The sequence below is a fragment of the Symphodus melops genome (assembly GCF_947650265.1).
Source record: "Symphodus melops genome assembly, chromosome: 9".
In the NCBI taxonomy this organism is placed as follows: Eukaryota; Metazoa; Chordata; class Actinopteri; order Labriformes; family Labridae; genus Symphodus; species Symphodus melops.
The window spans coordinates 5570431-5587305 of record NC_136699.1 but is presented as its reverse complement, the minus strand read 5'-3'; positions in this window follow the sequence as shown (position 1 = coordinate 5587305).

Sequence of the window (16875 nt, the reverse complement as noted above, 5' to 3'; positions counted from 1 at the left end):
ATTTGACTGATTTTCTGCTCTGTGATTGAAACCGTGCTGACTGGAGTACAGCTGCAGTGGCACTTCAGCAAAGTGTCCCTACAGTGCGCTTTATAAAAGAAAGGACGGTGTGTGTGATATTCTAGCGCAAACTTGGAATAGTGATTTCCCTCAAGATTAATTTTCCCTATCTGTAATTAGTTATCATACATATTTTCTCAGTAATAAATTAAAATTAATGGAGCATGTCATTTTATTCTTGAGCACATTGAGTTTGAAACAACATCAGATGTGCAGCAGTGATATTAAGTGTACGAACTCATTCATTCAAATGAGTTTAAATTGCTGTAATTCAGGAACATCAATATATTAGTATGCACTCACTTTAGGTAAATGACCATGAAATGCGATGTCATTTTTTAACACAGATTTCTTGCACTTTTTGTCAGCTTTATCTCATCATAAAAACTGACACTGACAAAGACCTTAGTAGGTATTTAATATGTTAATAAGGTTGTTTTGGTTTTTTTTTTGGTTTTTTTCTCTTGTAAAAAATGTCAACCCAAAATTGTGAGATCAAAATAAAACAGTTTATACTGCTACTTATATTTATACTTCTAGACGAGTTTGGAACACTAATCAATATCTGTCCTATTTTTAAGCATGTTAATAATTAAAAAAAACTAAATTGAAAAATATCACCTGTACCAGATAAGGAAAAACAAACGTATGTCAAGTCAGCTACACCATAGTTTCTGCTTTGTCCTCGGGCTGTGTGTTTTTCTTTTTTTATGGAATGGACATTAAAAATAAAGTGCATGAACATCAACATGTAGAGCTTCTGAATAAGCACTTAAGGGGATGTATTTTTTTAATATTTTGAATATCAACCATCTTTCTCCCCAACAATAGGAGGCATCACTTGCTCATTTATCAACTGTTGGGCTGCTTTGAAGTAACATAAAGTTGACATAATAAAGATGGACCACTTGGCCTTTATAACCAGAAATGTCTCACTATTGCTATTACACTGATTTCAACCCTCTGTTTCCTCCAGTGCAGTTATTGGATGAAAGCCATAGTTGGGCATTTAAACTCCCTGCTGATAACAGCTTAATCATGATTTATATTCATATATCAAACAATATAAACAAATATCTCCCATTGCTTTAACTCCTGGTTTAAAGGGCTTTTGATAAGTGACTTGAAGTTGAGAACAGATATTAGAATTAGTGAAGATTTATGCAAAAACAGCTCCGCTTCTTTCTGTTTTTCCTCTGTTTGAAGGCGCCCTCCCCTCACAACCTGACAGGCATGCAGGGCAGCTCAGCCAGCAAACTCCTCCCGTAGCCTCGGCCAAGCGGGAGCCCTGTGCCTGCATTGCAGAGGCTGTCCGAGCACAGATTGATTTGTAGCTATTCAGACAACACTGATACGTTACTGAGAGCACAGACGTCAGCAATCGCCTTCCGATTTTTAAGTGGGAGGCTCGAAGAAGAGAGAGAGAGAGAGAGAGAGAGAGAGGAGACAGAGAGAGACATGAGGTGAGGAGTTTGGATGCTGGAATACCTTCACCTTGCTGTCTTCTTTGCTATTTTCCATCCAGCATACTAACACAGACTGTGCATCACATCTGTTATCACAGTGCCATTGTTCGTGGCATTTGAGAAATGACTTTGCAAAAACAGCACTCAGTATGAATTTTAACCAGGCAATGGCGCTGGAAAAACAACTACTATTATGTATTTTGGGGGGTTGCGTTCTTTTTCTTTCACATCTGAAGTCATTGTTCTCATTGTAAACAACAAGGACGAAGTAAACATATTTTCAGGGCTTCTGTTTGGTTGTAGGAGCTGCACAAGCTACCAAATGCAATCAGTGGTAAAAGCTTTATATTCAAGGTAATGAACCCTCCTAAGGGTATGTGTGATTTATGCTCCCTATTCAAACCGCTTTGAATCACCCAAACTGCCTCTGATTCAGTACTGACCTTAAAATACCTTCACGCTCCTCCTCCTGCTGCACTGATTATGTAGCTGTAACCACAGACCAGAGTTTTGTCTTTCTTTAACAACAACAACATCACATCCTTAATAACATCCTGAACTGTACAACTGCTGGAATTAACATTAGTTTGACTTTCTCCATCATTTTCTGTGTATCTTCTGTAACCCTGCAGCTTCATTTGTGAGCTGAGGAAACATGAAGTGATGACTTTCTGCAAGGCAACATTCAGTACAGAGAGAAGGACAACAATGCTTTATTCACAGAGTAATCTTTCCATTATCTTTTACTACCACTAAGTATTTGTTTGTGCTGTGCCTTAAGCCGTGAAATACAATAATAGAGGATCATCAGGTTATCACTGATGATCCTCTGTCAGCTTTTGTAAGAAAGCAAAAACATGATTACAGATTATGTGAAACAGCTTGCCAGTCTACATGATCATTCGGCAGAATGGAGAAGAGCAATACATTTCCACAGTTAAGAATTGAATCAGTTTCGTGACACTTGCAGGGATTTTCCTTCCCGCGACAGATAATATGCACGGATACACATTATTGGAAGATTGGGCTCAGGTGCTGGGTTGAATTATAACTCTGTGTCTGGCGGTTTCACGGCTTCAATGTATCACTTTAGGCTAGGATGAAAAATAAATAAGAGTATGATATTTTTCTTTCAGAACACATTTGATGGTTCTGGTTGATCAGCCAGGAAAACAGAATTCATTTATATAGCTCATCTGGAAAAAAGAATCATGTCATACATCACACATAAGGGCTCTGTGAAACTGTAGGGGGTTTAGTGATGAATATCTGGAGCCGTGATGAAGAATTACCAAGAGAGATGGATTTGTTAAGCAGAAATATTCATTGTTGCTCACATGGGGAGAATTCCAATTAATCAAAGAAATTTACATTCATGCCAACTAATTCTAAAGACTTTATTCCTGGTCATGTGCATCTAACCATACACTGTTCATATACACTATTTGTATCCCTATAAGGTCATTTTTTACCTGTTTTTTTGTACACAGTTGGGATGAAGACCGTCATATCTACCCCAGTCAGCCATGACATTATGACCATCTATCAACTATGTTGCTGTGCATTCTGGTGACATGGAGACATTCGCAGATCCTTTAAGTCCAATGAAGTCTGGTCCACTCTAAGTTTTTTTTGCTTCTAAACAGATTTCAAAATTGTGATAAATCCCACACATGACGACAAATATCAATAAACGTCCGTGTTACTATGACACATCGTTGTTTGACACACACTAACAGATTCGTTCACCAACAACCAGATTCCTGCCTCACAAAAGTGGAAACATCTCTTAAAATGTCTCATGGTCGAATGTGGCTTTGGAGTAAACAAACGTGGCAGACAAAGGGCAGAGACACCATTTTTTTGGGGCTTCCTCCTTGAGTCAGCTCTTCTCCCAATTGCTTATAGTTTTATTCTTGGCTGTCCTTTGGGTCCCCTACATAACATTCTTAAATATTGAACATGTCTAATATTTACTATTTGCAGCCTTTCCTCACAACGTGATAAAATCAGCCTGACTGCCTTGTTTCCTATTTGAGTGTCCTAACTGCCCGCGAGTGACACGACGCAACATTTTTACAACCTCGCGTCAACTGACAAGAGGAAGGAGGGGGCTCTGACACTCACTTTTCTCACTCAACAGAACTTGGTAGCTAACCTTAAAAATTGGAGATAGAGTAGCATTAATAATAGCCACATCCTTGATTGAAATATAGTGCTCTGTCTTGTGTCAACACCAGATAAACTTTTTTTCGGCTCACCACATGCCATTTATCAACCATCCATTAATGAATGCCAGACAGACTTTTTGTAAATTAGTTTAGATATTACTTATGAAGACATTTCTTAACATACTGTGAGGGCATCAGATTCGAAGAGTATGTAAGGGTTGAAAAAACACTTAAAAGTATACGGTCTAAGAAACTGTTTTGGCCAAGTTCACAAATAATACCGACCTACTCTCACAGCCTCAGTTTATGTTCTCTCCTCGGGCGTTTTATGACTCATACTGAATCTGCTGAAAAAGGGTTCCGAATGATTTCCCTGCCACGGTTAGCTCTAGATTTGACACTAATTCGAAAGACCGGCAAATCTGTGCTCAGAGCCGTTCCTTCACTTCAGCCAGAGGTATGTCAGTGGGTAGCGGTGGGGATAAAATGAAAAAAAAAAAAAAAACACTCAAAGTCTGTCGCCAATTACTAGATTTTGACTCAGACCTGGGCCATTAACCAAAACTCTGCTCTGTCAAGGTGGCAACAAGCTCCACCATGTATAGATGGATATACACTGTGGGGAGGATAGATTCATGGAATGATAGATACTACTGACAGACTAAAAAAAGGGAACATATTGCAAGTTGTACAGCTGATGAGCAGGTGTGAAAGATTCAGGGAAACTGTCCTATTCCTCCTAATTAGTGTCAGGACTCCAGCTCAGCTCCACCTGTGTCCGTTGGCAGCCGTAAAGTTCGCCAGAAAACCCCTCGCCACCAGCTGATGTTGGTCAAATGCTGCATTTGGCATGCATTCCTCCACTTACAGCACTTTTCACAACATGCCTTTGTGCCAATTAGCTTCTTTTTCAGTTAGTATGAGGAACCTCTATTGAACCTCAGCATGCTGTGGTGAGACTACATGTCCCGGTCACCTGGGCTGATGCACTTTATACTGCAGGGGTGAAAAGGAAACCATGTTCAGCAAGTGGCCTCTGGGCATCCCTGCTAGAGGATCGGCAGCCTCCAGCAGGGATGAATGAATTATGGGATTTATTCTGAGACACATGAGCTTTTATAAAGTCATAGTAACACAGATCCTGACAAAGGGTATGTGACTCTTGAATCTTTCTGGACAATGTCTTATTTGAGATAGCTTCCTTTACGTAGTTTTTAAACAACCTCATAACTATTGCAACAGACTTAAATTATAAAGTTTCTTCGTTGATTCTGTTGACATTTTTTTTTTAAACCAAGCTCCTTTATCTAATAGCATTGTCATCCATTGTAACCAGAAGTAGGAAAATTATAAAAGATAAAGTTCACGATATAAGTCATCTCCATGTTCACTTTGCGTAAGACTTGGTCCATCCCATACCAAAGGAACATTTAGGATGACAAGATTACAACCTCTCTTATTACCCGGCAGGTAAAGGATATCCTGCAAAGACTTCACCCAAAGTCAAAACCCAGACAACAAGTTTTGACCTGCATCTGCTGGTGAAATATATAAGGTTGTTAATTATGCAGCTGTGAACAGTCAAGGGTAATTAAGCATGTGGTTGGGTGAGGCACTTTTTCTAAAATATGAGGGGTGTTCAAGATGCAGGTTGTCTTTAGGTCCCCTCTAATTTTTTCTCTGCTTATCTCACTTTTTGCTTTTTTTGTCTCTCTCTCTCTCTCTCTCTCTCTCTCTCTCTCTCTCTCTCTCTCTCTCTCTCTCTCTCTCTCTCTCTGAAACACTGGCTGTCATTACATGCACGGATAACTGCTACGCTTACCAAATAAATTAAAGCCACTGTATTCAAATTTCAGCTCATATTCTCATAATGAGAAAGATGCCTCGTGGCTTCCCCTCTTTATGAAACCAGCTGCTGTGGCCTGGAAACATCTTATGGGATTAGAGTCTTTTCAAGCACATCACACTTCAACTCTTAAAGCACTGTGGGTTTTTAAGACCCTCTTGAAGAAGAATATTCTATTAACAAACTCATAGATTTGAGGGTTTTTCTTTTTACAAAATATCACAGGACATCTGAAACATTGCTGTACCACGTTATGGGTCAGTAATCTGATTGGCTATAGGGTGTCGGTTAATTCCTGACAATTGACACCTCTGAGAAATTGTCTGTAGAAAGAAAAGAGTGTATTAGCTGGCTTTACGATGTCTTATCAAAGATCTGCTCTATAAAGTGTGGGAGGGAACATTTCCATTTTAAAATAACATCAGAGGAAGGTGTTACCAGAGGAATATCCTTCTGGATTGTGAAAACCTTTTAAATGTGGTTTGCATGATCCCGTTACAGGCATCTTCCAACAGTAAGCAGAGTTTAACATTCATGTATGAGCTTCCTGATATTGCTTTGGGGAAATTGATGTCAGTGGTTAGCTTGCTAGTGTTGTTAAACCATTTGTAACATAATGATTCTATTAATAAATAAATCTTACAAACTGTTATTGATTTAAAATCGTATTTGCTTTTTTTGCACACAGCTGAGCCAAAGCATCGTATGAGCTGCTTGGAAGGGCTGAACGATATATTGTTTTACATTCACAACCGCGTTGTATCCATGTCTAATAGTCAAACCACAGGATATGCCAATCATGTGACATAAAGAACGTCATGCAGCTGCTAAATTGTGATACATAACTTTTTTTGGGGTTTGTTTTGGTATGCATGTACAGGATTTGCAGAGGAGTGAAAACATTGTTAAAAGTTAACTGTTCATTTGTCAGAGTTCAAAAGTTCATTTAGCTGATAGCTTCTGCAGGAAAAAAAGACTTTATGAGTTTATGACTTAATTATTTATTTATGTATTATTTATGAGAATCGTTTAAGGCCTGGGGTGACTGGGAGAGTGTTTAGCTAACTGACAGGACACAAAGTCAAAAACTGTCTTGCGCATATGATCTCATATACCGCCTATGATGCTGGACACAGTGTTATCCATATTCATAATAGTAAACCAGTTGTCCTGTACTATTAGTTTGGAACTAAACAAAGGTCTTCAATTCATGAGTCTTGTTGACTGTGGTGGCCAATCTTTGAGCAGTAGTGTGTCTGTTATAAGTAAATGTGTGTTTGATGAATAGATTCAGTTGTGTACTTCTTTTCTTTAATAGGGACGGCAGTATCCTTATTAAACTTCTGCATTGAACAAGCCCAAAAGCAAACACAGGCATTTTTATGCTGATCTGTCTTTTTCAGAAGTTTCGTTTTTTTTGTATGTAATTACGTAATTAATGTGAAGCTAGCAAACAAACCACCTTATCTAATAAGTTTATTGAGCGCTACTGAAAATGGTCCATCACACTAATTACATACAGCAAGAAACACAAAGAGAAGAGCCTGGTGAATTCACTTTTTAGCCCTTAAAGAGAAAATTAACTGATCCAACTAATGAGTATTCTCTCTGCATCAAAGTGAAACACATCTTCTCCCTTTGTGTTCAAGAGCTTCATTGTTGTCCAAAAACTTGAAGATAAAATCAAATCCTTGGAAATGGTCCTCAACAAATTCTTTACATCCCCAGGTGTGTTTGCCAAAAATGATGTCACACTTTATACTTGTGAACTATGTAAACACATATTGGAGCAATAAATTAGAGAATCTGCACAGACACAGCCTGGAGGATTTACCAACATGGAGCTGTACACCAAGGCTCACCATTTTCTTTTTAGCTACAATTATCCAACAGTCTCAGGACAGTTGTAAAAAATAATTGGAAAAAGTTAGTTCTGTTTTTTTTTGTTTTTTTTTTCTCAAACATCTGACTTGCTGCTGATAATGCTCCTGAAAGACAAGATTTAGCCCCAGGCTGATTTACGTCTTAGAGTTGTTCCACCCTGAAAAAGAAACAACAGTTTTGTAAACAATGGAAATTTAATGACATCCTTGAAATCACAAACTAAAGGCATAAAAGGCTCATTCATATTTACCTTCAAATCTGTTTATGTTTTCAAGACTTTATATTTCTTTTTGGTTTTCATTAAAAACCCCACATAACAACGTTTCGGAGTGTGTCTCTCTCTCCGGAGGGCATTAGGGTAGATCAGTCAGCTCAAATCAACATCTGGTGCTGCACACTATTACTGACTCGTATACCCAACATCTGGATTGAAGTGGTCATATAACTGTTGATGGGGACAGAGCTGTATCGATTGGATGAGACTATATTAGTCCCCAAGGGCCACGCAGGTGTTTACACAGCAGAAACACCGAGAATGAGCAGATGGAAAAGAAGACACAATGAGACACAAGCTGAGTATTACAATTAATTCAAAAACATATTCTAAGGGAAAAAAGGTGTCACAGCTGCATTAAATAAGTTTCAATGTAAGGCATGCTGAAACCTTTAATGGAGTCACTTAAAGTTTGGACTTCAGCCGCTGGCTGTGGGTGAAGTTGTTTCATAGCTTTTGGGATACCCCAGAGTTTCAAATAATATGTTTTTCCATCAGGGTAACGGACTGAAATAGGCCAGTGTTTATGTGGAAAATGAAATTCACTGACCTCCCCTGGATATAGTAATGCTACTCAGAAACGCCTGAAGGCATGGCAATGCACCTGGGGCAACACAAATATTCGCTGCAACATGCAACAAATTAAACTACAGCCCCCTGAAAAATGTATATAAATACTTGCAGGAAATAATGTTCAGATACGAAATTAGAGTGAAATCAAATTCTTCCCCTAGAAACACAGTCTGGACAAAGCCTGAGATATCCTCTTTCCTCTCTCCATTGCAGCGGCTCGGTTTGTATATTTGTCACAAAAGGGGGTCAGAGGAGAACAACAGCCATTTGTTGCAATGACTCCCAGAAACAGGAGGAAGCCAGGAAAGATAAACTCCTTCAGCATGAACTGTGGCAAAGCAGGTCGGTTAAGCTGTACACAGAACATCCAACCTTCAGGGAAACAAGGAACAAAAGGGAGCTGACTAATTCTGCATTATCACGATGACTGATGAACTTAATTAAAGTATCAACGGCTTGGAGAGGGGGTTAATCCAAAATCATCAATAAACAGCTTTTCTGGCACTAATGAGCTTGTTGTTGCAGATTCATACGAGTATTTTCTCTCCACAATCCAACAAAGAAAAGTCTGGCAATATTCCTCCCAGAGCGATGCCCACGTTTTCTTTTTTTGTGACTCAAGCAGTCGGCGGCAGGGCACCTCCTCTCCATCTCCATCACTTAATGAATAAAGTGGCTCATATGGCTGCAAAATCGAGCTGCCCTCTCAGAAAGGAGGGAAGAGTCGGTGCTAATCAACCCGCTTTAATGTGGGTTTGCAGCAGGGGAACACCAACAATCAGTTTAAAGACAGACACGCTGTCCAGCCTTCAGGACGTAATCTTGTTCCAAAGTGTTTTTTCTTTCATTTCTGTTCCAATGAGGATCACACTTCTTTTTTTTTTTTTTTTTTTTTTTTTTAAAGATTTATTTTTGGCGTTTTTATGCCTTTATTATAGAGGGAGGAAAGTGGATAGAGTCGGAAGGGGGGAGAGAGTGGGGAGAGACATGCGGGAAATGGGCCACAGGCTGGATGCGAACCCGGGCCGCCCGCGCGTGAGGACTGAGCCTCAATACGTGGGATCGCGCGCACTGCCGCTGCGCCACCGGCGACCCCGAGGATCACATTTCTGTGGTGGAATTTTCATGTTTGGCTGCAAATGATCTCTTCAATTAGCTGCAGTTATGAATTTGCAACTGAGAATTAGATTTAGGTCATAACAGGATAGGTTTTAAATCAAGTGAAGGATCAGAGTGTGGCACTCAAATGTGATGTCAGCTGAATATGTAAGGTTGTCGCGACGACAAGGAAACATCTGGTATTTTACTTACTATCCCCCCTCCAATTGGAACAAAATACCCTCCAAACAGCAAAACTTACCAAGGAATAACTGTGTGTAAAGCTCAATAAATAAATAATCAAATATTAAACCCCCGTCAGCTTAGTTAGTTCTCCACAAACTCATGTGAATGCCAGTTCCTAAGTTTGGCTTTGTGCAAATAGAATGCAGGAGGTGTATCACAGCAAAGGAAGAATAAAAATATTTATTGATTTATTTTGTAGCTTCTTTTTGAGTGAACAGGGAAGAGTTTTAAAAGATGAACGCACCAGTATTTGCTATTCAGATACTTATTTTTTGCAACTGAAACAAGTTCAGTCAGAATGATGCTTCAGGCCTAAACTTTAACAGAATTCTGCGTTACACCGAGAAGAGCTGCCAAATATCTCACGCCTTTTACATTGTAAAGCCTTAAGATCTATTGACATAAAAGCTCTTTCCGTGTAGTGGGCGAAGCACTGAGTCGTCCTATATAGCAGACGAGAACGTAGAGATGGTTTAGATATGTGGAGTGAATGATGGCAGGGGGAGGAAGGCTGCTGCAGGAACAGATTGGCAGGTGATCCAGAGGCTCGAGTGGGACCGAGATATTGAGCAGATATGGCGACGGAGAGTGAAGAGGCAGGTGTTGGTGAAGAAGCTGAGGCAATGAAGTGAAAAAATGGAGCAGGATTATCGCAGGGATACTGGGTTTAGTTAAGGAAGCAAGGACTGTGTTAGTTTACTTATGTACGGTACCTCTGCAGCTGACAACAATCTGGTAAGTATGTGGATTCATACATCTAGGTTGATGAGATAATGACGTGCAGGTGTGAACACTTCAGTTCAGAAGCCTCAGGCAAACACAAAAAAGTACAAGGGTAACACAGGCAATGATAAGATGAAGGAAAAACACTATGAATTAGAAAAACAACTTTAAAGCCTGCTGCTGTCATGGTGCTTTCAGATGCTGTCTGAAAGTTGGAATATTGACTCAGGACTTTTTGCCCTTACTGTGCGAGAGTATGCAGTTTTGCAGCCACATTTGGAAAGAAATTCATTTGACCAGAAAGGAGCAGGAGGTGGGCTGTTTGGCGCACACTGCAAAGAAAATAAATGGAATCAAGTTGAAGTTCACCCAAATTCAGAGTCAGTCATGCTAACAACGGGTCAGAAAAAGGTTAAAAGTTAAAAGTGCATTTAAAAAAACATTGACTTCTTGTTTCACATAGGAATTGCACCCTGGTCCGCTGTATAAGTAGTTTTATGTTTTGTACAAATCAACAACCAAGTCTACATTTGCACCTCTCAAACGGATCATGACTTAAAGTGCATCAAAACAAACAAAGTCAAATGATAGCATCTACAAACAGCCTCATATTTTGTGAAATGGACTGATGAAGGTTTTTCTAGTCTTCAAACTACTAAAAGCACTTTTGAAACATGATAACCTATTCAGGTACACGTTCATATTCTGATGGCAATGGATTCCCTACTCAGGTGCAATATGGGCTTCAATGTTTTGCACAAGGACACTTGGATCAAATCGACAACCTTCTTTCAAAGACAACCAATTCTCCTAACTTTAAGTATTGTGCACTGACCACAGGACCATATGATGACCTAAGAGTAAGGGTGTGCAGTTTACTACTGCGGAATTAGCATTTGTGTAGCAGTGTTTATACAGTTTCATAAGTGATGTTGACTTTATTTATACAGGCACTGACTCTCTGCTAAGTCGTCAATACATCCAACACCCTAAAGCTCACATGTCAGCGATCACACATCCTGCATGTTTTGCTGAACATGTCACTGCCAGCGTGTGAGCGCCATAAATAAAATATACATCCCTACTGCACAGTTTGCCCTGTAGGGATCAATGAAGTTCATATCATCTCTGCCTCCTCAGCGCTTCTTTCCACGCCAACCCCTCCTCCTCACTCCTGGTCACTGTTGGGTCATCAGAAAGTGTGTTACATACAGTATGTTGACATTGTGCTGTGGCCTGACTTCTGTCCTCTGTACTTTTTGTTACTTGTCAATTTTCTGTCTGTCTGTCTGTCTGTCTGTCTGTCTGTCTGTCTGTCTGTCTGTCTGTCTGTCTGTCTGTCTGTCTGTCTGTCTGTCTGTCTGTCTGAAACCAGAAATAAATAATATGTACATGCTTTAGCATTCTAAGTGGGTGAATAAAGAGCAGTAGTCCACCAGAGCACACCCATCTCAAAAGGATTCCCCATGGAGTCCAGTAAAAACCAATTTGGCTTCCAATTGATGAATCCTCAGAGGTCCCTGCAGAGGGCTCGACAGACAGCATTTATCTCCCAATGGGGACCTCTATGAAAGCCCAATAAATTACCTCCTCCTGCATGAATTAGTAAGCACTGTAATCTATACAGAGGACATTAACATAGCGAGCCCCCGAGTCCTTCTCCACACCAAGCTAAATCCGTGGGCAGCATAAGTCAGACTCAGTTGCTTCATTTATTCATGAAGTGGCCTGTGGTCTGATGTGGACGACTCAAGGAGGTTTATCAACAGCAGTGGTCTGTCTGCTTTGCGGAGGGTGGACTGTTCAAGCAGACACTACATTAAAGACTCTTCATCCTATGGTATGGAGTCAGACCTCATCCAAAACCAAATGTTATGTAAGCTTATATCTTTTCAATAGTTTGGATAACCAGGTGGTAATACGGTTGTACAAAAGGAGAGGGAGTCTTTCCTGCCCATTCATTTGAGGACTGCCATTTTGAAGACCTTAGTTCAGCACTTTGGTCATCAAAACGTTTTGTATTTGGAGCACAAAGTTACTATATTTAGAGAAGAGGCATGAAATTGTGTTGTTCTCCTTGTCGAACCTGCCATGATAAAGGACTTGTTAACCACAACAACTACACCTTACACCAAAGCATACCTTGCTTACTCACCTGTTTTACTCTAAATGTTACCTTGATGTAATGAAAGAGACTTTAGCTAGCAATTGAGATCAGCCATTTATCATAAAATGTTTATTGACACAATAAATCAACCAAGAATTAAGGTTACTTTCTTGTATCATTTTATACAATGAGACTGTTTCAAGCGACCAATGGAGCCGCTCTCTACTTCCATGACATTGAAGGGGAATAAGGCACTTCCACTTATTTAACAAATACTGAATAGACTACCCTACCTTTAAAGTAATTCCTCAGTTGTGGAAATGTTTTAAAAATACATCTATCCATCCATCCATAACATATTGGCATTGGACAGTCGGATAGAAAGTCTGTCAGTCATTAAAAGGTCTGAGATGTTATTACTCTATTGGAAATACAATAGAAATATAAGTATAATAACAATAAGAGTATAATAATATAAGAGTCGTTGCACCGGTCTTACTTGTTTGAGCTTTATTGATATCAGCTCTCTATAATCAAACAGGTGTATACTGAGAAATACCCACTTCAAGGTTTTTGGATTGTCAAATGTGATTGATCACGTTCACACTTCACTTGGTTTGTAACATTGATTTACTTAACCTTAAATATGGAAATGTTGTAACCCTTATCATGAAGAGGTAGATACTGTAAATACTCGACAAACTACCTGATTATGAGTGTCTCCATGACAGGTTAAAGACAAATTACAATGACACTGTCAGGTACAGAGGCCGAACAAAAAGGAAATTAGATCTGAGAGAATAAAAAAGATTTTCTTTAAGATATGAGTTTTTCAAAGATGGAGAAGATACAAAAGAAGAGGGAGAGGAAGTATTTTATGAAGATATATTTTAGATGGAGAATTTAGGGCTAAGCCTTCCAAAACATCTCTGTCATACATATTCATATCGCCAGAATACATTCACTTAGATATGAGCCGAACCCTCCGATAATGACCACAGTCATTAACGTCACCATCAGCGGTACAGTTTCTCCGTCAACATTAGCGACTGTCCTCTGGCAGCGTACCTCGTTTCCATGCAGATTTATTGTCTTCCTAAAAACTCTTTATGTTCCAGCATCAAGATACACACCCTAAGATCTCACATTTAGCATCAAGGACACGTAGCTGGAAACAGAAAGCATCAGCAGACACATCAGCCACATATGATTGATGAGCAGCATGCAGCAGCTGTTGCTATGTCACCTTATGCAGCGTCACACAAATGGGAGGGGCAAGTTCCCATAAAGACCAATGAGATCACTTGGCCTAATCTAGTGGGGCTGAAAAAAATGCAACACATAAAACTGGGAATGTACTCGTAAAAAAAAGTCCCAGGACATCACTTCTACGGAGGGCGCGGGGACAATGTTCTCGTAAAAACAAAACAGTAAAAATCTTGAAATCAAGTTCTGGATGAGAAACAGCACGAGTGAGAAAGAACAGAGGGTGGGGAAAGACGAGGAGGAGAAGTACAGGGAGGTGATGTGGAGCTATTTGGCTGTTTTCTGTCCACACTAATGAGACAGGGCTGGAATGAATCACTCCGTTTAAGATGTGGGCGTCGACGCAGGTTTATCAAGTCATGCAACAAACTGCGCTCCTCTAAATGTAAAAAACACTGACATCAATTAGGTCAGAGGAATTCTCTGACTGACATGAATGCAATGATGAACAATCTTTTTTTCTGATGCATTGGACGTAAACTGAACAGTCTTTTTGTGGGTTGTGTTTCAGCTGCAGCAAAAGGACGATACTGTGATGTCTTGTCTCATTTCCAGTTTACGTATGTGTCTGAGGCGAGTCAAGGGCAAGTTCATTTATTCCCGTGGGCACCTCTGCAACATCTAATGTGCCTCTGAAACATTAATATTTTGGTCTGGAATCTGCCTTGAGTGTTACAAAATATGACTTTTGCGGTGGACTTTGGAGATGCTATTATGATAGTTGGCTAGGACGCTAACAGGATGCTAACTAGCTAACAGGATATTTCAATAAAATAACTTGTTAATTGGGGGCACCAGTATCGAGAGTGCCCCCATGTATGAAGGCTGTAGTCCCTCAAGCGGATGGCCCAGGTTCAAATCTGACTTGTGGCTTTTCCCCCGCGTGTCATTCCCCCCTCCCTCTCGATTTCTGACTATCCACAGCCCTTTCTCTCAATAAAGGCATAGAAAAAGCCCAAAAATACATCTTCAGAAAAAATCATCAGAGTACTGTTCTTGTATCAAATATGATTATTTATTATATACAGTGAGATTGTCTTCAGTAGTTTTATATGCAGTACAGTCATATGTCACTGTTAAAAAGGATGCACTCATCCTTTTTAACAGTTTCATAAAACTGACTAAATAGCCTCTCCCCCACTGCTTGTTTCTATAAGGTTTCTATCCACATGGAAATAATTGCACTTCCTTGAGTTGAACCCTAGGAGGCATCATCTATATAATCAAAGCTTAAAGGAGAGTGCAAAAGCATCATGTTGCTCTTATCTTTTACACTGATGATGTTGTGTTTCATGCACATCTTGTGCAATGTTTTATATGTTGTTTGTCGTTTTCTTTGGCATGTGCCGCTCTGTTTATATGTAGATTGTTGTTTGCTTTTATAGTGTTTTATTTAATGTAATAAATGTGTGCAGCACTTGGAGTCTAAGACTTTCTTCCCCCCAAAGGTACAGTAAAGTGTACCGTATCACATCACATTATTTTATTCCCAAAAATCAAAGTACAGAGACTTTGGAAATACATATCATGTTACTGATCATTTAATCCATCCCCTTATTTCAGCCCTTTCCTTCTTTTGTTCCGGCACCCATATTTTAAAATATCTACAATTATTATTAAGTATGTAATTTTTTTATTTTTTTATTTATTTAGTTTTCCTAATCTTTTAGTGTAGCAAATATCCTTTTTTTACATCCCAGGAGATAAATAGGATAACATATTTTTTTCACATTTATTTGGCCTTGCCTTTGCTCAATCATAAATCTATGAACTGAGGGTAACAACATGTTCTGATTAACGGGAGCATTAAAACATTAAAGGAGAAAAAACTCTCATTGAATGTCAATAAGTCGTTCTGCTTTTCGTCTTTAGCCTGCAGCATGTTGCTGGTGAGTGGAAGACGATGGTTGTCTACAAATATTTGCCTGAATGACTTTTTGCTCTCAGGGCGTTTGGAAAGTGCTCACATGTTTGGAAACTAATGGCAGTGGAGCTAATGGGTGTATTGATTGCTTTTCAATTGGGGAGCCAGCAGCTTCACAAATTAGATGTTTTCAGCAGCTCAATTTATCATCCAGGAGGCGTGCTTCATCAGGCTGAAGACGTTTGAACAACACATCAAACTAGCTTGATTTAATTTGAGTCAATTGTAGATTCTGGGCAGGCCTGGAAGAAAACTGAGCACAGATTTGGCTCTTTAGTGTGTGCATCCACAAACGAAGAGTAATACACACTTTTTATCATTAATTTTCTGTAAGGAACATAATTAGACTGACTTGGAGATTAAAAAACAGATTTCTGACTCGTTAAACAGAATAATCTATGATTTGTCAGACAAAACATACCTGTGATTCACTGATGAATTTGAATGTAAGCAGAAGTAGAGTGGATTTCAAGTAAAACATCCAAAATGACTCAGCACTGGCATGAATAAAAAAAATGGAGCCAAGTGTGAGGAAGAATTTAAATTGTAGCCTAAAATCATTTGTAGTGCCAGGTAAAAAGTCAAGAGTCGAAATGCACTTTCCCAATTCAATTCCCTAAAACATCTGTAGTTTTTTATTTGAATTATTAGATGTGATCAAAACTAGTTCATGATCTACTCCTTGTTTTCACCTTTTAAATACTCAAGGACCTGCTGTTGTTCAATCAGTCATTTCAACTGTACAAATCGCTGTCCTCTGGTGTTGAAAAATGAGGCTAATGTGGAAGTGCAGTTTGTCGAGTGTCTGCTTGAGACTGGCTGCAGAGGACTTGTTGCTGCTACTTTCATGCCCTTGCTTGATTATGGTGATGTTTCATATATGCATGCATCGTCTCAGTGCGAAAATTCTTTGGATACTGTATATTGTCAGAGAGTCATAACAAATCTCTGCAACCCAGTCACAAAATGTACTGTTGTTGTCTGTTCTGAAGGTATCTTGAGATGGGAAAAAAGAGTTTCAGGTACGCTGCTCCTGCGGCCTGGAATCTCCCTCAGGATTGGGTCTGAGGAAGCGAGTTTCTTTAAATCTTTTTCAAAGCAGATTAAAGGTATGGAAAGAAGATGTTTCAGGTTGTAGATGCTTTGACTGATTACTTTCTCCTCAGGTACAGCCATTAGCATGAGATTTTGACTGTATGGACTGTTGGGCACTTATGTATAAGCCTCTTCTCCTAGT